We start from the raw sequence: 9799 nt of genomic DNA on the forward strand, positions 1-9799 counted from the left end.
TTTTCAGGTTAAGATGCAAATGCTTTAAGGAGATTGCTTCAAGTTGATTGAATTTGGTTAATTGTTGTGAACTAACTTGTGTTTTGTAGGATGCTTGGCTCACTTGCTTTGAGCTTGTGCTTGGCTCACTTGAGTTGATTGTGCTTTGCACATTGCATTGTTTGATTGCACATTGTCAGTTGGTTTTTATACTGTCTGTTTTGACTTTGTGATTGGTATACTGATTATATTTGATTGATTTCAGGTACATTAGTTGCTAATAGTTCTTTGAGAACTTGCTTGCTGTTGCTTGGTTGTTTAAACCAATAGAGGTAGAACACTCTAACTCCATGTAGTCTGGAAGACCTGGCCTGTTACTTGGCCAGGCACCTGTCTGAAGTCCTCCTTAAGAGGCGATGTTTGTGATTGTTTAACTTTGTCCTCAAGCAGGAAAAGACCTTGATTAAGGCAATTGGCAGAACCCAAGGGATGTGCAATCCATCCCCTGCTATTCTTGTTGAGTCGTCCCTCTGCTCACACCACTGTGTTGATGCATTGGGATATTAACCCAAGATCAGTTGAGTCAGAGTCTTGAGTGTAGAAGGGTTCCCACTTTCTGAACCCACGCTCCTTTGTCTGAAGCTCTCCCTGGCCAGGGATAAGAGCTGTGAAGTCTCATCTTCACTCACCTTTCATCTGCTTCACCCTGACTCTCAATGTCAGGGTTAAGAGCGAACACTACCCTGTACAGTTGGCTTGCTCTTGCAGCCTCACCCTTGTTTGAGCCTCACTTGACTGGATATAGTGTGTGCTACTTGTGGATGTTTGCTTTATTTTGATTGAGCATGCATGCTTTGCTTTTTTCCTGGTTAGGATTAGCTTGCTGTTGTGCAAGTAGATAACGAACCATAACATAGGGCAATGATGCATGATAACATCTAGGCTCGAGTCCAGCTCCCTAGTAGTGTGTCTCCCTTTGTATCTGGTTAGAATTTCTTTCCCATTCAGGGAAACTACGTCGCCCTGATCCTCATACCAGATGAGGTACGTAGGCAGGAGACCGTGCGAGGTCTCTCCGGGCACTTTTTTTCTTTTTGTGTGTGTTCGCTTGTTAACCCTCTTGTGTGTCAGGATATGGATGTAAGCCCAGCGATTGGCTGTCCGTATTTTGAGTGTGTTTGTTTGGTTCGGAAGCCGATGTAAGTCCAGTGATTGGCGTTCGGGTTCCAGGTTTGCCCGTGTTTGTGTGTGTCTTGTTTGGCGTGCGTGAGCCGAACTATGGTGGCTCTGATTCTCGTTCCAGACGAGATACGTAGGCATAGGATGCGACGTCCTATCGAGCCCTCTTCCCCCTTTTCCCACATGTGTTGTCTTCAGTGTGTGTGTGATGTTTGTTTTAGCAACCTTTTTCTATCTTTTGAGCGTGGATTCCGTCGAGTACGACGGACGTGAGGGGTGCTAATACCTTCCCCTTGCGTAACCGACTCCCGATCCCATTCTCTTTGGTCGCGAGACCATGCTTTTCCCAGGTTTACTTCGAGCGTTTCCTTTCCCTCTTTTGGGATAAATAACGCACGGTGGCGGCTTTGTGTTGTTTTTGTTTCAGCCCGCCGGTTATTTTTCGCGGATGCGACAACTGGCGACTCTGCTGGGGACACAACAAGAAGTTGACCTTTTGCTGGTCCATCTTCCCTAAGCGAGTCTCTCCTAGCGTTCTAGGATAGTTTAGGTTGCTTGTGCTGCTATTTATTGCATTTATTATTCTGATTGTGTATATATTTGCATATATGTCTGCATGCATCATACTATCATGTTGCCGTCCTCTGTGCAGGTGGTTCCTCTGTTTTTGGGTGGGTGTTCTGAGTGGGGCTAAAAGCCAGGCCCGAGTATACACCTAGGATTAGTGTGGTCTCACGTTCCTCACATGCCGGTTGGGCATGCTGTTGCGACGTGACATACCACAAGCCGGACGAGGTTCATCTGAGAGTGCTTTTCCTCAGTGGGGTTTTCCACTTTGGTTGGGTTACCTCTTTTGGGCTATTGACTTCGGTGACCGATCATTTCCCGGATCTTTGGCTTAGACGATCTCAGAAGAGCTACAATGGCACACCCGAAAGGGCAAACCCATTGAGTATCTTTGCCCGATTGTCGAGACTATTATCCGCCTTAGGATGACCTGATTAGAATTTACCTGTGAGGGGAGGATGATTCTTACAGATGCGTGTTCAGATGGTGACTATTGGTTCCGTTGATCAGAGTCATATTTATAAGTCGGATTTATGGACATTTCTTTCTGAGACGCCGGAGTACTGTCCGAGTTATTTATCAGTGGGGATCCGTTTATTTCAGGATTCCCCGGGCCGATTCAGAGATGGTTATAGGTATCTGCTCAGGATTTGTCTGATGATGATGATGGTGTATCTTTCAGTTCCGTTTATTTCGGAACCCTCAAGTTGGATTTGTGATTATATATTCCTTCAGATGGTTGTGATCAGTTCAGAGATCAAGGCTGTGATGCAGTGCAACGGACGATCAGATGACTTGGAGGATGGCAATGCATTGCATTCATTCATCAGCATCATCACATTCTGCATTTACCTGCATCTAACGCATGTTTATCCATATGCAGGGACATTTTTGATTGAGATCCTGGTTGAGAGACTTCTTGCTCAGACATGAGGAGGCCCGGTTTGAAGGACGATGTGGTCTACAGCTTCTTTGACTCAGAGATCAGTGTGCTGAAGGATATGATAACTTTGATTACACCCGACCATGTGGGGATGTTTCGTGAGGCATATGGTGGTATTCTGAAGATGGTTTTTAGACTCACTGACAGAGATAGGAGCGCCATTCATACTCTCCTCCAGTTCTATGATCCTGGTTTGAGGTGCTTCGTCTTCTCAGATTACTTATTGGGGCCTTTGATGGAGGATTATGCTGGTATTTTGGGCATTCAGATCAGAAATCAGGTTCCTTTCTATGCTACTAAGGAAGAGCCTGATATTGGTGGGATTTCCCGTGCTCTTTATTTGAGTCCGGAGATGGTTAAGGGGAGTCTGAAAGAGAAGGGGAAGTTGCCTGGTTTTCATCTGAGTTTCCTAGAAGCTAAGGCCAAGGAGAATGCCGAGTTGGGTAATTGGAATACAGTCTGTGCCGTGATTGCTGCGGGCATTTATGGGATTATTCTGTTTCCTAATCAGAAGAGCTTCGTGGATATTAATGCCATTCGCTTGTTTGTTCAGAGGAATCCTATCCCTACTTTGATCGGAGATGTCTATTACTCGGTCCACAACAGGAACGAGAAGCGGCATGGGGGATTGATTCGATGTTGTACTCAGTTGCTATACAAGTGGTTTATGGGATATTTGCCGTCCAAAGGTGCTTTTGTTCTTCTTGACCAGACTGTTAATTGGGCGACCAAGCTAATGGGTTTGAGGGCTAAAGACATAGCTTGGACTCACAGTAGTGGGGTGGGACAAGATTTCATCTGCAGTTGTGGGGGTTTTTCCAATGTGCCACTTATAGGAGTTCAGGGTTGCATTAATTATAACCCGACACTTCTTAAGAGACAAATGGGATTCGCTATGGAGCTTCCTCCGTTCAAGAGTGAGGTTCAGGAAACTTTGTACTTCCCGGTTGAGGGCAATCAGGCCAGGTTGAAGCAAGTATCTGATGCATGGCGCAGCATTCAAAGGAAATGCAAGTTTTCTTGGGGTAGAGCCAATAATAGGTCTTTTCCTCCGTTTGATGACTGGCTCAGTAAGAGAGTGGAACTTACTTGTCTACCGTTTCCTATGGTGGATCCTTGGTATCCGTTGATTGAGGAATCTCCTTCTTCTGTTAGTATGGAAGCGTTCCTGGAGATGAAGCGGGAGAGAGATCAGTTGCTTGCGGAGAAAACAGAATTGGAGATGAGTGTCGCTCGGGTCCAGATGGCTAATCAGGAGATCAAAGTGAAGATGGAAGATCAGGACAAGCGACATGCCCTGGAAGCAAAACGCTTTGAGATGGATACCGCTTACTATGGGAAGGTCAGTCAGGCTTTGGCGTCTTCAACAAAGGAGCACGACATCACCAAAGAGAGATTGGCTAGAGCTTCGAAGGTCATTGAAGATCAGAAGAGGAGGAAAATTCTCGTAAGGGATCAGAGGGACGACAAGGTCAGAGTTCTCATTGCTGAGTGAGAGGCAAAGCTGAAGATCAAGGAAACAGAGAATGTGAAGATCGTCGCTGAGAGAGATCATTGTATCGCCGAGAGGGATCATTACATTGCTGAGAGAGATCATTACTTCAGGCAGATGAAGATTCACCAGAAGGAGGTGGGGAGATTACAGCAAGAGAACACCGAGCTCAGGTTCGCCGCAGAGTTCGCGAAGATTGTTGATGATATAGGGTCGTCTGTGGGACCTTCATCAGGCTAGACCTTTCTCATTTGTGTTGAATTACCGTCAGGCATGTTGACGGAATTCATTTGCTTGTATTTCTTTCCCGATTCTGGAAGATTGTATTGGATTTATATCACTTGTGATGTATGACTATGACACTCTTTGTGCATTTTGCTATGCGATGGTTATTTTCATTCAGTGGTTGATCTTCAAGCTTTATTGGCTTTACCGTATGCACTCACACAGCACACACATGGTTGGGCGGTATTTTGCTAAATCATATATCTCTGATCTATATGATGAAATCGAATGATGAATGTCAGAATATTGCTTCCGGATTGTTATATGTCTCGATGAAGCCAGGATCGAGAAACAAAGTGTTCCTCATGTGGATAAACACTGCATTCATGCATGATCATAATAACTTGTGTTTTATTTTGCAGGTATCAATTCTAACGTGTTTGATTGTTTCAGGAATCATTGCTCGTGCTCGCAGAACTGTACCTTTGCACTCAACCCGTCCTCATAGATACTTCACGCGACGCAATACTCCCAGACTAATGGATCTCCCGAATACTGATATTCTTGAGCTGAAGGACAAGATGAGCGAACTGATCAACATCATGCAAGGTTTTGTAGTTGGTCAGAAAGCTCTAGCTGATAAAGTCGAGAAGCTTGAGCGGGCTTCAGCGGCAAACAATGGTGTCAACCTGGATGGTGTCTCCAACCAGGGGCTGGGTGGTTCTCGAGATGGTGGCAAGAGAACAACCGTGGGTATAGTGAATAACGCTGCTGGTTTTGGTGTTGCGGGTGGTCAACCTGGTCAGAATCTGAAGGACAGTCTTTTCCCGCCATTCTTCGGGGTTGAGGATGACAGAGAGGAAGACCGAGAAGCAGATCAGTTTTCCATGCATAATGAACCTTTCGGTCAATACAGTGCCCCACCACAGAACAAAGAGATTCAGCTGCTGGTTGAGAAGATCAGAGCATTGGAAAGCTATGCCACTCCTGGGGTGGTCAACATGTCAAACATGGGGCTGGTAGAGGGGATCGTGATCCCGCAGAAATTTAAAGCACCCACATTTGATAGGTACAATGGGAGTTCCTTCCCCGAAACTCATTTGCAAGCGTTTGTTCGTAAGATCTCTGTGTACACCATGGACCAAAAACTGTGGATGTATTTCTTCCAGGACAGCTTGTCCGGAGGCTCCCTGGAGTGGTACACCAAGCTCAAGTCCTCAGATATCAAGAATTGGCAAGATCTGGGGGACGCATTCTTTAAACAGTATCAGTTCAACGCTGATATGGCTCCGAGTCGTACCCAGCTGTAGGGTATGTCCCAGAAGAACAACGAAGGGTTTAAAGAATACGCTCAAAGGTGGAGGGAGTTGGCTGCCAGAGTACAACCTCCTTTGGTGGACAGAGAGATGTCTGATCTCTTCATGGGGACCCTGCAGGGGGCATTCACCGAGAGAATGGTTGGTTGTCCGGTCACCAATTTCTCGGATATAGTTGTGGCTGGTGAAAGGATAGAGAGCTGGCTGAAGCTCGGAAAAATACAGGGTAATGCTTCGTCGTCTGGGTCGAAGAAGCCCTTCAGTAACGGCCAGAGGAAAAAAGAGGGTGATGCCAGCGCGGTATACGCTCAGAGAGGACCCAGTAGGGATTGTTACTTTCAGCACACTACTGCGGTAACTATTCCTGCTGAGAATCAGCCTGCACAGCAGCAACAGCAGCAACCTCGACAACAAAGTCAACTGTTTCAGCAGAGGCCTCAGAGGGCTGGTTATCAGGTGCGGGGAAGAATGAATGACCGTCAGTTCGACAGGCCACCTGTGACTTACTCTTTCTTGTTGAAGAAATTGCAAGACTTGGGGTTGGTACAGTTAAGGACTTTGGCGCCTTTGAGACCTGATCAGAGGCCAGCCAATTATGATGAGAATGCAAAATGCGAATTTCATTCAGGAGCGCCCGGACATAACATAGAGAACTGCAAAGCTTTTAAGCACGTGGTTCAAGACCTGGTGGATTCGAAAGCTATCAACTTCGCACCATCTCCCAACGTCAATGTTAATCCCATGCCCGCGCATGGTCAAAGAGGGGTGAATGCTATCTCTGAGGAGGGCCGAATCGGGTTGTTAGGGGTTGATCAGTTGAGGACTCCTCTGGCTGAGGTCAAGCGGCAGTTGATGTTGAACGGGGTTTACCCGGGCTGCGGTGTTAATTGTGCTGTGTGCATTATTTCTGTCAATGGATGTGAATGGTTGAGAGAGACTGTCCAGGGTTTGATGGACAATGGGAGTATTCAGATTGAGAAGGTGGATTTGGGGAAAGAAGAGGTCTCCACCATAACGATTTATTTTGACCCGGTGGATTTGTCTACTCTAGCTGAGGCGGCTCCAGTTACAATCACGGTACCTGGACCAATTCCGTATGACAAAGATGATGTCGTGCCTTGGCATTATGGTGGGGAGGTATATTGCAACGGAGAGAGAATGGAAGAGCAGACTGCGGATGAAACCACCGTTTCAAAGGCGGATAATGCCGGTACCAGTGGTTTCACTCGCAGTGGAAGATTGTTTGCGCCGGACGCGTTGAGGAGAGAAGAAGGAGAAAAAGAGAAAAAAGAAAAGGCCGAGGCTTTAGCCAGAGCGAAAGGGAAAGCAATGGTGAATGATGGTACTCCAGTGGTGACACCGGCGCCGGTTGGGTCGGAAGAAAAGCTTGATGATGATGCAGAGGAATTCTTAAGGATCATCAAGAAGTCTGAGTACAAGTTGGTGGACCATCTGCAACAAACTCCCTCCAAAATATCGATTCTGTCGTTGCTGTTAAGCTCTGAGGGGCATAGAGAGGCTTTGATGAAGATCTTGAAGAAAGCCTATGTTCCTCAAGAGATAACAATTAACCAGTTGGAGACGGTCGTGTCTAACGTTCATGCTAGCCATGGGTTGGGTTTTACAGACATGGATTTGACTGTAGATGGGAGGAATCATAACCGGGCTTTACACATCGCAATGGAATGTAAAGGGGCCGTGCTTTTGCATGTGCTGGTTGATACCGGCTCCTCATTGAATATGTTGCCGAAGAAGGCTCTGGCAAAGTTGAATTGTGACGGGCTGATTTTGACACCCACTGATCTGATAGTAAGGGCATTTGATGGGTCAAAGCGGGCTGTATTTGGAGAGGTTGAGCTTCCTGTGAAGATAGGCCCGGAGGTGTTCAAGTCGACTTTCTACGTCATGGATATTCAGCCGGCATACAGTTGCTTGTTGGGTAGGCCGTGGATTCATGCTGCTGGGGCAGTGACCTCGACTTTGCACCAAAAGCTGAAGTATATCTGGGAAGGACAGGTTGTCACTATGTGCGGAGAAGAGGACATCTTTGTCAGCCACCTGTCCTCATTCAAATACGTTGAAATGGACGGCGAGATATGGGAGACGCCGAGTCAAGCTTTCGAAACCGTTAAGGTGGAGAATGCTCTGTTTGCAAAGGAGGAGGAGAAACCGTCCATTGCTTCGTACAAACAGGCCGCTGAGGTGGTGAAGAATGGAGAGGCTCCTGGTTGGGGTAGAATGATGGATATCTCTGCAAAGAAGGACCGCTTCGGAGTGGGGTACCAGCCGGGAAGAGGCTCATCTGGACAAGGAAGAGGACTTCGTACGTCGGTCACATTTACTAGTGCCGGAATGCTGGATCCGGATCACATCTGCATGATGAGTGAGGAAGCTAATAGCGACTGCGAAATTGACCAATGGATAAAGCCGTGCGCACCAGGGATAGGAATCCAGAACTGGAAGGCTGAAAAGATCATCACGGTCACTCTGCTGGAAGAGTAATATTTTCCTGTTTTTGATTTTATATGCATGAAAGCCATACGTGTTCCCCGACACGTAATGGTTCATTGTAAGGGCCACCTCATGTTTAAACTTTGCAAATTTGCATCATCAATAAAAGGATGTTTTTCAATTAAAAGCGGTGTTCCCTGTTTTTCATTTATTTTTGCAGTTAAAAAAAAAACAAACTAAAAATGGCAATGTTTTCATTTTTCTTTTTCAATTTGTCTCGTTCCGGTTCTAAGCAATGCATGAATCCACATTCATGCAGATGCGATCATTCTCCGGATCTCATTGATAACAATCCTGTTACACCCTCATATGATTTAGACAATCCGATCTATCAAGCCGAAGAAGAAGACGAAGAAGATTGTGAACTGCCAGGGGAGTTAGCCAGGTTGTTGAAACAAGAGGAGAAGGTGATTCAGCCGCATGAAGAGCAGATTGAAATAGTGAATTTGGGTACCGACGAGGTCAAGAAAGAGGTGAAAATCGGGGCTGCTTTGGAGGCGAGTGTCAAGAGCAGAATGGTAGCCTTGTTGAAAGAGTATGTCGACATCTTTGCCTGGTCTTATCAAGATATGCCATTGTTGGATACTGATATCGTTGTGCACAAGCTACCGTTGAGAGCAGATTGTCCTCCAATGAAGCAGAAGTTGCGCAGAACTCGACCTGACATGGCGATGAAAATTAAAGAAGAGGTGCAGAAGCAGTGGGATGCTGGTTTCCTTGCTGTCACTAATTATCCGCCATGGGTCGCGAATATCGTGCCAGTCCCGAAGAAAGATGGTAAGGTGAGAATGTGTGTGGACTAACGAGATCTGAACAGAGCTAGTCCGAAGGATGATTTCCCACTACCTCACATTGACGTGTTGGTAGACAATACAGCTCAATTCTCGGTGTTTTCCTTCATGGATGGCTTTTCTGGCTATAATCAAATCAAAATGTCTCCAGATGATATGGAGAAGACAACGTTCATTACACCGTGGGGCACTTTTTGTTATAAGGTGATGCCATTCGGTCTCAAGAACGCCGGTGCTACTTATCAGAGAGCCATGGTGACTTTGTTTCATGATATGATTCATCATGAAATTGAATGCTATGTTGATGACATGATAGCAAAGTCCCAAATAGAAGAGGGGCATTTGGTAGATCTGGCCAAGTTGTTCGACCGGCTGAGACAGTTCAGACTGAGGTTGAATCCGAACAAGTGCACGTTCGGAGTGCGGTCCGGTAAATTGCTGGGGTTCATTGTAAGTGAGAAAGGAATCGAGGTTGATCCTGCAAAAGTAAAAGCGATAAGAGAAATGCCTGAACCGAGAACAGAGAAGGAGGTTCGTGGTTTCTTAGGTAGATTGAACTACATTTCACGGTTCATATCTCATCTAACAGCCACGTGTGAACCAATATTCAAGTTGTTGAAAAAAGATCAAACGGTCAGGTGGAATAATGATTGCCAAGCGGCATTTGAAAAAATAAAAGAATATTTGCAGGAGCCTCCGATTCTGATGCCTCCTGTGGAGGGAAGACCGTTGATTCTGTACTTGACGGTCCTCGAGGGGTCTATGGGGTGTGTATTGGGGCAGCATGACGAGTCTG

The sequence above is a fragment of the Lathyrus oleraceus genome, chromosome 5 (assembly GCF_024323335.1).
Source record: "Lathyrus oleraceus cultivar Zhongwan6 chromosome 5, CAAS_Psat_ZW6_1.0, whole genome shotgun sequence".
Classification (NCBI taxonomy): domain Eukaryota; kingdom Viridiplantae; phylum Streptophyta; class Magnoliopsida; order Fabales; family Fabaceae; genus Lathyrus; species Lathyrus oleraceus.